This window comes from Paroedura picta, chromosome 6 (genome assembly GCF_049243985.1).
Source record: "Paroedura picta isolate Pp20150507F chromosome 6, Ppicta_v3.0, whole genome shotgun sequence".
Classification (NCBI taxonomy): Eukaryota; Metazoa; Chordata; class Lepidosauria; order Squamata; family Gekkonidae; genus Paroedura; species Paroedura picta.
This window is the reverse complement of record NC_135374.1, coordinates 34,729,434-34,744,390: the sequence shown is the minus strand read 5'-3', so window position 1 is coordinate 34,744,390 and position 14,957 is coordinate 34,729,434. Positions and strand designations below refer to the sequence as shown.

The following is a 14,957-nucleotide window of genomic DNA, read 5'->3' as shown; positions in this document are numbered from 1 at the left end:
GTACATTTCCTTTCAGCATTTGCCACCACTAAACAGAGGCAGAAAAGAGCACAAAGATGTGCTGTAGCATTGCAAAAACGAGAAAGAAATAGATTCCTTTGATAGTAATGCTACATCTGAAACTACTAGACAGCGAGAATGACAACCCCAAAACACAAATGAAGCTTGTTGGTTCAATTTAAGCAGTCTTGCCTGAACACCTTTCTTTTGTCCTTTCATGTGGGTGCCATTAAGCTTTTCAATAGCAATCCTGACTCTCCGTGCTGTTTTCTTTCAGAGGTCTCCATAAGAGCTCTATAAGTTCTTGTCCAGGTGATTTGCAACTGGTCTTGAATCTTACAAAACATTTACACAAATTTTGCTTCCATTTTCAAACATAAATCTCACTATAAATGCCATATTTTCAGAGCAACTTATTATATCATACACAAAATATAATATGACAGAGTAATGTTTAGCATTATTCAACCTGTTCTGTATTTTCTAATATTTTGTTGACCATCAATTCATTCTGAATGGTTTTCCAGCTGTATTGATCATTATATTTCTTTGAAGATATATGTTACAAATGCTTGCAAATTACCAGATCATACTTACCAAGCAGTTATACAAGATCCAGAAAATGTCCATTGTTGTCAGTGAGGAGCTTATCCAATGATCTCCGGAACTTCATATGATACAGATAACACCATAATTGCCCATTAAGCATTCAAACACACTTCTTCAGTGTTGAATTTCTTGATTTATAATTTGCTCATGTTCTGCATCAATGCATTAGTTTGATCTAAGCCTGGATCCAGTTTCATCCACTTGCAGTATGCAGTCAAATGGCTGGATGGCTTTTCATACTATTTCAGAATATCACTTAACTGGCAGTAGCTCCTCCTGGAAACATTTTGGAGCAGAAGCAAGCAACCTTATTGCTATTTTCAGAATGCTTTAGAATGCTATCCAAAACTCTTTCAACAAAAGTTTTTGAGAAATGACATTTGTTCTGAACTACAGGAAAAGCCATGTCCTCAGTTTCACTTGTCTCATGGGTGGTGGGGGAATTCATTCAGAAATGTAGGCTGCAATTCCTTTGGACACAATGCAGCATCAGCATTATTACATGGGGTCTGTTGCGGATTCTTTTGTAGAAGTGTAACTTAAAACAAATGATTTAAATAAAAGTTTTCCTCCACAGATAATCCAGGGAACTAGAAGAGAAAGAAACAAAGCCTAGGTAACAAAGGAGAGCAGAAGGGCTAGGGAAATAAGGGTTGGGCTGGGGGGAAAAAGAGGAAGAAAAGTTTCTATTGCCACCACCAAATATATGACAAACCATTGTTTCTTATTCGAACAGTTTGCATATTATTCCCTCTCGTGGGGGCAAGCAAGATTCACAGTCCTGCAACAATAGTGTGTTTTCTTTTATTGGATCATAACCCTCAAGTAACTGAAGGCATTGCAAAATTCCTCCACGGGATTTTCTCCAAGTGATCTGGGATCTGAATCACCTTGCCTTTTATATAGATGTTTTGCTATGATTATGTCAATGAAGGTATTTGATTGATTTGATTGATTGATTTGAACAGTCTGCATATGTCCTTGATTGTGCCTGGACATTTTCATGCCGCTTTCCTATGGTTTTCCCTTCTCTGTCCACTGCTCTCCACTAAGAGTACTCACCCATTACACCAAAGATGAAAATGACCGGGGCTTGCTTAGCTACTGAGAACTACAATCAATTTAATCTATGGTACGATGCAACGAGAGAGCTCTCTTACAGCCTCATGCAAAACTGTCTATTTAAGTCAATGGGCTAAGAGGAGCATTAGGCTGGCCGAGTCTATCTTAATTGGAGAGGTGCACACCTGTGTGGTTTTATAAAACCAAAACCAAAGAAAGAGGACAGAATCCCAGCTGGGAAGGAAAGGGGAAGGGCCAGAGAGGGATGAATGCTTCCAACTGCCTAGGGACAAAAGCAGCAGATACAGTTTGGTTTTAAAAGAGATGTTCCATGGTGACTTGGGGCATAATAGTCAAGCATACATGGTCAACAATTACCTCTTGATGCAATCCTCTGGGTTAAAACACTCTTTAAAGAATTATCCATCCATTTAGTTGGCTAAACTGTATATAGCCCACAGAGCAAGAAATGTGTATATTGCTAAAAATACTTTGCAATTTGGAACATTTTCAGCCTATGTTGTGAAAGTTTCCAGTCATGGAAAGTAGCAGGGGGGCGGAGCATTGCCCTGCTTTCTTGTAACCTCTGGTATTTCTGAGAGCGCATGACTTTGCATGCTTGAAGTGGAACTGCAGGCTGACATTGTCCGATATGACAATTACTGTCCCCAAGTGCTTTTGGCATTCGACTTGCATAAAACAAAATGACAAGCATGTCTTGTAACAAGATCCAGCCAATCTGATTGACTCAATATGGAGCAGTGATGTGCCAAGAAAAGATTATAATATCAGTTATCTTCTCCAAAGGGACAGTTTTAAAATCTTGATCCCATTGATATCAATGGGCTGGCTCCAGCCAGCTTTTTGCATTCATTCTTGCCCAATTTCTCTCCTTATTAAAGTCCCCAATTGATATGGCTTTTGTTGTATATGCAAGTCTCATGATCTCCAGCAAAGCTTTTTTTGGGGGGGAGGCAGGGGTGATGGAGGGTAATGAGGACTTTGCATTACTTTTTCATCAGCAGAAAAGCTGGTTGGGTCCCATCCAAGAAATGCAGCTTCCTAACATTGCTAACGCCTGCATTTGACACCAGAATATTTTGCCAGCCATTTTCTAACTGTCTCCTTGGAAATTACACGCTGTGTTAGACAGATATGAACTGATATTTTGCTACAATTTAGACAAGTTTTGGCAAACCACTTAGCTACCTCATTAGTATTTCATCGAATATTTTCTGTGTTTTGAACAATATTCTGGACCTATGAAAGATTAAGAGTTTGAGCAGGGAGAGTGTGTGTTACCCCCAAACCTACTGGCATGACAATCCTTTTTCCAATGCTCGAGGGCATCTATATAACAAAGCAAAGACAATGTATGGAAGCTCCACAAGTACGACTGAGGCATTGATTAACAACATGTACAGTGTCTGGCTTCCCACTTTTCATGTAGCATCAAGTTTTCCCATCTTGCCTGCTCATTGACTATTGTCAGGATGTCCCCAGGAGCCCCAACTTCCCAGGAATTTTCCCAGGCTTCCTGGGAGACAACCTGGACATCCAGGACTCCTGGGAACCAGGCAGTCAGCCGAATCATCCTAGAAAACAGGGCTGGGGCAGGGCAGTTTTTCCAGGCCCCTCAGGAGGAAGGCTAGGTGAGGAGAGGTAGGTATGGGAAAAGGCCTGAGGAGATGCTGATATGGCTGCCATCATGGCTGCCATAAAGGCCTAAGAGGATGCTGATACAGAAGCCTCTGCAGCTGTGATAGCCCCAGAACCCTGGACCACTGCTGCAGTGATAGCCCTGGCAGCTGCCTCTATGGCTCAGACTCTCATGAAAGTGTGGGCCACAATTCAGGCCTTCAGGGCAGACGGGAAGGCTGTCCTATGCCATGGATTTGAGGAGGATAAGCAGATAACAGAGACAGAGGGGGGGGAGGCAAGGCTAGGAATTTGGGGAAGAGAAAGAGAATGGGGGAAGAAGAAAAGAACCCTACCTAGCACATCAGCCCCGAGACCCCCCAAACCCTCAATGGTACTTACCCAATCAGATGCAGGGAGGCAGAAAGAAGCCAGGGTGGCACAAAGAGGGAAGAGACAGTCCTGGAGGCAGGCTGGGAAGAGAAACAAAAGACACTCAGGGAAGAATGGCAGGATTAAAGTAAACTCAGTTGGGCTAACAAGGGAGGGAGGAGACAAAGAACTAGAAGAGGATAAAAAAAGAGGAAGGGAAGGGAAGGTGAGGTGGTGGTTGTCAAGTGGATAAGGAAGTGTATGGAAGGAGTGGATGGAGTCTCTGAGAGAGGGAGAATCTGAATGCACAAACTCAACCCCAAGCAGAGGTGGAGGGAAAAAAACCCAAAGACTCTTCCTCATGAAGTGACAAGGAAGACTCTGATGGGTCTGACTCCTCCTCATTTGGAAGTTCAACTGGGATTGTTAAAGTCAGACCCTCCAGCCTCTCAGCAGGATTATCTACAAAAACCCCAATAAAACACGCCTGGAGGCATCTCTAAATCTATACTGCATCCATCCATTTTGGACTGGAGGGACTTGGACGCCCCAACCTCGGGTGGGGGGGGGGCGCTCCTAGAGCATCACGACTATAAACAAAGAAAAGGCTACATGGTATAGGCTACAATGTATGAAATCCAAATGAGGCTAGATAAAGTTATGAAAAGATTTATTCTTATTGGTTTTATGCGAACAATAGTAGTCAACTTACATATGTAACCTGCCATAGTAAACAGGCAAACAATAACAGTCAACTAGCTGTTTTCAATTAGGCTTCATCATGGTTTGCATATCATCTTAGATATTAATACTGGCTATCAGCATGATGACAATTCATTGGAAACAGCTAGCACAAGAAGCTGGTAGACTGTTATTGCTTGCCTGTTGACTATGGCAGGTTACATCTGTCAGTGGCACAGAAAAAAGGAAGGAACCTGAGAGGGAGGTCCATAATAATTGTACCCCTTCTTTGTAACTTCCCCCACCCAACTTCTGAATGAGATATAGAGACTCAGAGATCTCCATTCCAATTTTTGAGCTTTGACCCTCTCACATCCCAAAAATGTTGTTGGTCTTTAAGATGCTATTGGACTTATTAAAAACATACGTTGCAAGTGTTGTATGTCATGAACTGTGTAAGCCTTAGTGCTGATGACACACTGGTGATGAAAGGAGCTAATTCTATCTTTGGAAATAAAGTTAATCATAATCAGACCTATTGAAGACTCTGCTTTGCAGATAGCTGCTGCAAACCACTATATCAGTGAAATCCATACAAAAATTATCTGCTTTTTCTTGCTTATCCTCAATTACCTGCCCAGGTGGAGTTATCAAGATTGAGAGTCTCTAATGCTTCTTGAGTAATTTTCCAGTTTTCTTTGAATTTTGTGTTGAACATATTTCTAATAATTTGCGTGAGCATCTCACATTAAATAAGAGCAGGCTTGGCAGCTAAGTGGTATAGCTCTCCCACAGGAAAAAGTACAGGGAATAAAAGGAGTGCTTTGGTACTTCAATTTATCCTTGAATACTTATTGCTGAGGTGTTTTTTTTTTTAAGGGAAAAAATTAGAGATGTGAATTTTGCCCCAGGGAACCATGATTTAGGTGAAAAGCACATGTTGTCAAAAAATATTTCTGAAACAAAATGCTAGATCTGGAAGAATAAAGTAGTGGCAGAGCTCTTTTGAAGGTTCTCCAACCAGGAAACTTTATACAGCTTTTAATTTTTTCCCCTCCAGCACTGCTTAAATAACACTTGACAATATTGCCAGAGTGCCTGCCACATAATGGAGATTCAAGATAACAAATCCTTGTAAGTAACCTGTCCATGAGACCTTAGAGAGCCCCAGCAGTTAACATAAGCAATAGTGATCTTGATGGTCGATTGGTCTGGTGAAGTGTAGGGCAGTCTTCAAAGCAGCAGACTTAACCACCCTAGATATCTGTCTGAGGCTCCCATCCTGGTATCTCCTTGTCATTTTAGCAGAGGAGCATTGAGCAAGTCACTAGCAGCCTTTTCCCACATGGCCCCATCTGAATGTTTCAAGTACTCTGGGTAGTTCTGTTGGGATGAGTGAGAGGTAGGTACTCTCCCAGTGTTGATATCACATTACTTCCAGCCCAGCTAATTACACTTCTTATCAGACCTACACTTCTGTAGGACCAATGCTTGTTCTTCATGGATCCTCTTTCACGCACATTTGAATGCAATTCTCTGATTTCCTAAATAAGAAAGCCTGTGTATCACAGCTGCCTGGAAGTTTGCTTGTTTCAATTATACCCTGCCTTTCTCGGCCTTGGAGATCCAGAGTGGTTTACATCACTCTCCTTTCCTCCATTTTATCTTCACAACCTTCCTGTGTGGTAGGTTAGTCTGAGTGTATCTGATTGGTCCAATATCATCCAACAAGCTTCCATGGCAGAATAGAGATTAGAACCTGAGTTTCCCATATTTATAAAATACAAAACCCAACATGAGAGGCTAACATTCCCTTTGATATTAATCTTCTCTGCCTTGATTTTTGTCATTCTGCCTATTAAATAATTTGGGCAATATGATTTATGAGTCATGAAATCATCCTCAGTTTTTTTCCATTAGAGTCACCTTCAGCTAACCACTGCAGACTCTCAGGATTACAAAGAAATAATTGTTTCTATGACACCATACCATACTCAAAGTATGCCATTGGATTTATGCACAAATGTATTAATGAAGTTAGGCATTATGACTCCATTTCTGTTTACTGCTCCTTCTGGATCCATCTAGAGTTTGATTCTTATGTTCAAAGGAAAAAATATTATGCGTTAGGATTGGTTTAAATTGTTCCTTAGGAATCAGACTCATAAGGAGAACAGTTATCATCAAGGTGAGATTTATCCTGCATCATTCTAGTCTTATTCCTCCATGTTCTTCAATCTCTATGTAAAGATCTTAGCAGAAATCCTTCATAGTTTTGGACCTGGATTCCATCAATATGCTGATGATAGCTTTCTAACCAAATCCGCTGGTAGTGAATAGAGGTCTGAAGTCACTACCTGTTTATGGTGGTTAATTGGCTAACAGTGAACAAACTGAAACTGAGTCCTGACAAGAGGAAGGTAATGCTGGTTGGGAAAACAAAGGTATTGAAAGTCATTGTGCTTTCCACTTTTGATGGAGTTCAGTTGATCCTTGCTGACTCAGTTAAAGGCTTAGGAGTTAGACAAGACGTAGAATCACAGAATGATAGAGTTGGAAGGGACCTCCGTCCAGTCCAACCCCCTGCACAATGATGGAACTCACAACTACCTGCTCGCCCATAGTGATCCCAATTTCATGCCCAAGTAATTCCCCCCAACAAAAATCTCCAGATTCCAGCCTGGCCTAGTATTCCTCCTACAGAATCAAGTTAATGCAGTGGCAAAAAAATATTTCTTCCAACTCTGTTTACCCCTGAAGATAGCCCCATACCTTGACTCAGCTGATCTGGCCACCAGGGTCCAAGCCATAGTAGCATCAGTATTAGACTGCTAGAAGTTCTGTTCTTGAAATCAACTCAGAAATTTCAGTTAGTACAAAATGCTGTAGCTTGGCTACCATTAGGAGCTTGGTGGATTATGTAATGCAATCATTCCATGGTTACTCCATTAACTGCCATTCAGTTATCAGACTCAATTCTAGATGCTATCACATATAAAGCCATTGGACCATCATTTTTGCTGGACAGCCCCTTCCCCTGTTCCCCACCATGACAGTTTTGCTCATTGGCCTTCTGTGGGTATCAAGCTTGAGATTTGTTGGCAAAGTTTAAATATGCAAAGAAGGGTTGCAGCACCAGCTGATGAAAAAATAAATAGCTTTATTGAGAAGAGAAACAACTCTATAAGGAAAAGAGGAGGGTTCTGTCTGTTTCATTGACTGTTGTTCTGGAGGGAAAGAGGAAGGAAGTGTACTCAAGGGAACAGGAAGTCTTCAACTGAATCAAGCAGGACAAAGGATGAGATTATTTGAAAATATCAGCAAGTTCCTAATCTAAATATGATAACTACATATCTCCTCCAATACCCCCTGTTGGATATACTTCTTATACTGTTAAATCATGCACACTACAGATCTTGCATATTCCAACAAGATCAACAATTAGCAGCCGTGAATCACCATAGCTGTCATTGGTGATGCGGGGGGTGGCCTGAAGACAAAGGCTTTGTGGGCGAGCACGCACACTGCATTGACGTGTGCAGGAGGCAGGGCCGCAGGTGCCTTTATAGGCCCCATGTGCTCGTGTCTTGCCCTCTTTCGCGCTCCGCAGCCAAGACGCTTTCCTCCCATGTTTTGGGGGGCTTTGTTTGGAGTTTACGTTGTTGTGGTTTAAGGTTTGTCACAGTCAGTTTAGGCACGATAGGAGCCTGTTTGCCAGGGAGTCCAGTAGGGTTGGGCACTTCGGCGTCCGAAGTGCTGACCAGTGTGTTGACAGCCGCACCTCCCCTCCCACCCTGCAATGCAATGCTGGCTGCTTCAGGTGTGAGTGGGTGCTTCGGATGCCAAAGCACCCAACCCTAGAGTCCAGTTTGCACAGTGGACTCCCTGGGTATTGGGTGTCTCTAACGACACTGGCAGACATATGAGCATAGCCTACCCGGCTGGGAGGCCAAGGGCTTGTAGCCAAGCAACCTACGGGGCACAAAAATGAGGTGGATGCCTGGTGGGCCTCAATGGGGTCACTTCCCTGTGAGACCTGTATTTTCCCCCATCCCAAAAAGGCAAGCATTGAAAGAATTACAGACACACCAAAAGTACTACATTTACCTATGACCTATTACTCCATCCAGGTATAATAATAATTTGTGTACCAAAGTAGAATTATGATTTGGTTGCCAAAGTAAGAAAATGTGTCCTCAGAGGCAAACACAGATACATGCATTTAGAAACATTAAAACTAGTTCGTCAATGAGTAATCACTTCCAAATTCAGTAAAATTTGTTTCAAGCCCCAAAGCTTTTATAGAGGAAAGTCTGTTATTTATCAAAGTCATCCTAGCTTCTGAATGTAATAGATCCAATTCATTTGCCTTATATAGCATCAAAGAAATTTTCATCAATGATGTGGGAATCATCAATTTCAGACATCGCCAGACTTTACAAAGACAGTTTCCCATACATTTCAAATTTAGCAGATGTCAGAGCAATAAATCTGCTTTGGCTATCAAATACTGATGGAGGAATGTGTCTAATTTTAACACACAAATCACATCTTTCAGCAGAGATGGAACATAGAAAGCAGGGCAGGTTAAAACTAAACAGAAATGCTACCCATAATGGAACACGTAACTTGATTTTGACAAGTGACCATAGCACAATGACTTCCAAACAAGTAAGATGGACATTTTTAAATGTATATAGAATAACTTATCTGGCAATATCTATAAACTCAGTCATACTGCATAATATTTATCAAGAGCATAATATTTATCACGAGAATAGATGCATTTTCAACCTGTTCTTAAGATTAAAAGCCTCAGTCAGGGACTGCCATTACCCTGTTTGGGGCACGTACCCCAGTGAAGGCCAGTCAGAGGTTGGACCCATCATCGGCAAGATGGTAAGCTTTTTATGTGGTATGATGATAAAGGGTTATTTTGGGTTTGGCTTGAATGGACCAAAGTAGCTCATATTATCCAGTCTGAGAAATAAAATTCAGAATTGGTTGCTTTGAATTGTAACTTACAATTATTATTTCCTTTTGCAGTTGATTATCAAATAAGAGTTTTTAGGCTTAGCCTCAGTACTTTCAGGAATCATTTTTTCTGGGTCAAATTATTTAGATCTGTTACAAAGGAAATGTCCTTTGTATTAATTAGACCTAAATAATTTGACAGCTGGAACAACATTTACCTTCAGAGAATATTAATGTAATATGAGATTCAGTTCTTTTTTACTGTTCCAGCTGTCTCACCACAGAGGTTTCTCAAAAACCCTGGGGTTTCTTAACAGTGCTGGAAGGATTTCCCAGATGAGTGGGAGTTAATTTTTAATATATATTTTAAAAATTGTTAAACATTTATTGGGTGATAGGACCATATATAATCATGTTGACCTCCCTCCATGCTTCCCAACCATTTTCTGCACGATTGCTCCACTTCTGGGATTTCTCGAAGCTTGAGGAATGTTTCAGGGTTTTCTCAATGGTAAAAAAGTTGAGAAAGGCTGATCTAGTTCAAAGCAGGTAATGTGTAAAGTGAACCTGAACACAAATAAAATTCTGACCATTACTATCAAGGTCAGCACTGTCCCACTTTATGGTGCCTACTGGTGCCTTTTCTATGCCTGCCAAATGCTTTTAGCAAGTGGCCAGGATCAGGTAGAGTTTTGCCCAACAAGGCTTCTGATTGTCTATTGGTCTTCTGCTACAACATCAAAATAGCTATCGTCTTTTTTCGAGATCTGGAAGCCTTTAAATACTTAAGAAATCTGAGTAGGTTATTATAGAGCTGTAAGGTAATGTTGGTGTACAGTTTAAGAAACATGGAAGTAATCCTAACTCATTTTCTAGCGTATCTACATATGTGTAAATTTCCCCTTTTCATCATTGCCAATATTGTCTAACAATGCTTGGAATATCTAATATGTAAGTAAAGGTAAAGGTATCCCCTGTGCAAGCACCGAGTCATGTCTGACCCTTGGGGTGACGCCCTCTAGCGTTTTCATGGCAGACTCAATACGGGGTGGTTTGCCAGTGCCTTCCCCAGTCATTACCATTACCCAGCAAGCTGGGTACTCATTTTACCGACCTTAGAAGGATGGAAGGCTGAGTCAACCTTGAGCCGGCTGCTGGGATTGAACTCCCAGCCTCATGGGCAAAGCTGTCAGATGGCTGCCTTACCACTCTGCGCCACAAGAGGCTCATATCTAATATGTAGTCAGTAACTAATTGATTGGTGGGTAATGAAAACAGTACTCCTTGGGAGATTTGCTTCATTCTGGTATCTCCGCCCTTCTGTAGTATTTTTCATATGCCTCTGCCTAATTGTGAGAAGAATGAGCTGCTGCTGTCAGGAAATTGCTGAAACATAGCTATTGTGACTGCTTCAGGAAGTCTAGGAAGCCTCATGAGATGTTGTACACCTAATGGTGCATGATAAATGCTAAAATTCCTGCATACTTGAACAGAACTCTTCTGTCTACGCTACTATAGAGATGCTGTATTGTTGTTGAGAATGTCAGTGCATTAGAAAGGACTATAATGCAAAAAGATTAGAAGATCCACTGGCCTATTATCTGTAATGGTAGATTTTACGGTGTCTACATATTTATTTAGATATTGGCCATCCTGCCATGATCAGGTTATCCATAAGAATTACTTAAAACTCCTATGCATTTCATAATCACAAAAAAGTGTCTTATGAGATGCTCAATTAGTGTTTTCCATACTGTTTTTGCATCTGCTTAGAATGATTTGTTCATATTTTCAGCACAATTCAGATAAACTGGCCATTTCTTACAAGAGAATGCAAAATCATGACTGTCAATTTATGATGAAACCCAAAGGAAATATTTCTAATGTATCATTTATTGTAGCAAAATTGGAGGGAAAAAAGTACATTATGCTTCTGGAAATCAATTTTCAGCTCTTTACTCAGATGGATTCATCAAAGGCATGTCAAGGGACTTCGGTGGGTAGATACAGGCCTTTTGCTTTTATACTATTAAAAGTCAATTTTCTGTGTGTTTGCAATTGATTTCACATAGCCTTCAGAATTTCTGATGCACAGTTTTAGCTCTCTGGAGGAAACATGCCCACACACATAATCTGAGTTGGGCTGATGCTTCTCCTTTTTTTAATCCCAACTTTTGTTAACATATATTTATTTAATTTCTTTATCAAAAATTTATATCATCCCTCTATGCAAGTGGGCTAAGGGTGGTTCACAAAAAATACAATAATAAAAAGAGATTTTAAACACAATATACAACACAATCTGTAACCGCTTCTATGGAGAGGATAAAATAAAGCAGTAATGGTTGTGTGGGCAGAGAGAGGGCGGAGCCTGTCCATGATAAAAACTCAGAGGTGCCAATCATGAGCTGATTGGCCCCTCCGAGTGCCACTGGACTGGCCACTCCCGGGGTTCGACGCTGGGAAAGGAGAAGGGATGCCACACCGAAGATGTGCTGGCCCTGCTCCTTTGCACTGCCATCCCAGGCCACCGCCTTGCCACGCCTACCGCTGCCCGCCGGCCACCGTCAGCCACCTCCTGTGGCTGGCAGGGGGAGGCCGCCGTCACCTGGGAAGGGCCACCTTGCAGCCCTGTCGAGCCGCCCGCAACGCCTGCTGCCAACGCTCAGGTAAGCCCCCCCAAAGCCACCCACCCACTGTCCCAGCTCTTCCCCCAGCCCGAGCCTCCACCCCCATGGTTTCCCAACCACCTCATTCCGGCACGATGTCTCCCACCCCCCTAATCACTCCCCCCTCGCCAATCCCCCCATGGACCCTTAAAAAAAAACCTCCTTTTCCCCCACTCCCCTCCAAGTAAACCTACCTCCCTGCCTGCCTGCCTTCCTTCTTCCTTCCTTCTTTCCCTCCTGACTTCCTCTACTTCTCCATCTACTTCCTGCCTCTCTCTCTCTTCCTCTCACTTCCTCTCTTTCCCCCTTCCTCTCTAACACACTTCCTGCCTTCCTTCCTGTCTTCCTTCTATTCATCCCTTCAACCACCCCTTTCCCTCCTTTCTCACTCCCATTCCCTCCTTCCCTCTTCAACCTTCCTTTCTTCCCTTATTCTTCCCTATGCTCTAGCGCCCACTGTATTTCAGCTACAGCGGGCTTAATTTCTAGTTTATTAAATTCTACCTGTATTTTCAACATGTTGTTTTTTAAATCAGAATTGAAACAAATGATTTTAAAAGTTAAATTTACTTGAGTTTTGCCACGCTCAGATATATAGAAGTTTCCTGAAGCTCAGTCTTCAATGCAATCTCTTTTTTTAAGTATCTGAGAAGTTAAAACGAGTTAGTATCCTTGTCCTTTTAAGTGGAAGAATTCTGTACTTCATATTTTATCCCTTAGCAGTTATGTTACCAGAGGTTAAATGTCTATTCTGAAAGAGAATGGTTTATATTCTTTGTAATGTTTGGGTTTGTTTTCTAAGCATACATTAGTAGTGAACTCTACTTAAATTAGATTTTGCTAAGCTCTACTAAAATCAACTAGGTTTGCTTCCAAATAACTGATTTTGATACTAGGATTAGCATCTCCAGATTGGAAAATTCCTGTTGGGGTAGAGCCTGAGGAGGCCAGGTTTCCAAGGTGACCTTAGTAGGGTATAATACTCTCCAAAGCAGCCATTTTTGCCAAGGGAACTCATCTCTGCAGTATGGAGTTCAATTGTAATTCTAGAAGATCTTCAGGCTCCACCTGTAGGTTGGCAACCCTAGCTGAGATGCAGGTTCCCAGGGGGGAAAGTCCATGTTAATTCAGTGATATAGTATAGCACAGTCCTGAAGTCATTTATGACAAAACTTCATACATTCACAAATGGTAACTATTTTTTTCTTCCAAGCAGATGTTACAGTGCCTTTAACATCAACCTAATATACAGAAACATAGCAGGTAAAGTTTTCCCCTTGTAGAATCTGACTTTCCCCAGCATAAAGATTAATGTTATGTATGTCACAGCACAGAAGTCTTTTGGGAGGTAAAGGGGAATCAATGCACCCCTATTTTAAAGAAGTGTGCCAAGGGCCATAATTCAGTTTAATTAAAGTACAGCTATTAAAGTACAAGGGAAGCTGTGTCTAGGAGAGCTTTTAAACAGGTTTTCATTTTCTGTTTCCTTTGTATGTTTTTGCAGTCTGTCAAGATCTGTGGCTGTTCCACCATTACTAATATCAGTTGTGTATGCGCATGTGGATTTTCTTTAAAAAACATGTACTACACAAATCCTTTTGAAATGTAAAGAGAATGTACAGCAGTGGTGCTTTGTTGGATTCCCCCCACCCTTATGTTTGAACTGGAAATTTCTCCTCAAAGAATAAAAGATGTTGTCAAAAGATAAAAGCACTTTTATCCATGGGCCTTTCTTCTCATTATACTAATATTTCACACACTTAAGAAGAGATCAAGACTGTGTGATAGAATCTGCAGGATCATCAGCAAGTATGTGGTGAAGGACCCTTCTTCAGTATCAGAAGCTTTTTCACATCAGTCCAGAAAAAAAAATACATTGGAAATCAAAGGTTTCATGACCTGCTACACTGAATATCTAATCAATGCAGCTATTGAATGGAGAATCAAAGATGAAGGAACAGAAAAGATCGCATGGCAACACTCATGCACACACAAACACAAGGTACAAAGAAATCGAATATGAAGGATGAAAACTTTGAAGCCTTCACGATGCAATGGAAGAGCTGACAGGGTCCCCAAAAATAATTAGCTGGAAAATTAACAAACATGCATCCAGCAAAAATAGTAACACGGATTATTCAAGAATGGCCAAGTACCTTTGAATAATTACATGTTTTCAAAACTGCTTCTGACCAGCAAGCAGGATATGGCTTACCAGCTCCTGTGAGAGGCTTCTGGAGATGAGAATGAAAAAGGAGACAAGTGATGTATAGTTCATTCACTCTCCGTGTAACGTTTATTTTAAAAATGATAATGCAACAGAAACAAGCAAAAGGATCCGACCCAAATACTCCATATATTCATGCATCCCTGCTCTGAAAAGCCACACCAGGTATGGAGAAACGACTGGAAAATTGTGATGCACCACAGGTCAGCTCTACTCCTCAAATTGACTTTTAACTTGCCTAACTGTTAAAGTGCACTTCTTTGTCAGACCCTGTGGTCTTTTCTGTTCGTTGAGGCAGACCTTCCCCCTTTTTAAAACAGGCCCTTTTGCACTTTGTGGCTTCCTTGACTTGGGCCATTAACGACGCAGGCATACTCTTATGTGTGGCAGTGCCTTTTCTATCCTGAGGAATGAATTCTATCCGGCTTCAGTTAGTGTGGTTTTAAATAGCTTCCATGCATCCTCTAGGGATTTGACTCTCTTGAGGTACTTTAGATAAGATGGAAAATGTGGTCAGAGAATCTCTGTGCCATTCAATTGGTGTGATTATTTGTCATAGATCAAAAATAGCACAATCACTCAAGAGCTCAAAACTTTTCAGTCTCCCTGAGGAAAAAGGGTCCTTTAGATTTCTTCTTCACAAGAAGTTGGGTTTCGGAAGAAATTGATTGGCAGAAGCCGAGTACGTTACACATCGCTTGTGCAGATAGCCTGCTAGATGGATC

General features: G+C 41.3%; 1 long non-coding RNA gene across 1 annotated transcript in view; it reads right to left on the bottom strand.

Moving 5' to 3' along the window:
* LOC143839722 (uncharacterized) overlaps positions 1-14,957 on the bottom strand; it is a 74,085-nt gene that overhangs the window by 28,374 nt on the left and 30,754 nt on the right. The window contains exons 2-3 of the long non-coding RNA XR_013231830.1: positions 3,712-3,782; positions 598-1,199 (exon numbers count right to left, since the gene is read on the bottom strand). This is a non-coding gene — a long non-coding RNA (uncharacterized LOC143839722). The remainder of the gene's footprint in view (positions 1-597; positions 1,200-3,711; positions 3,783-14,957) is intronic.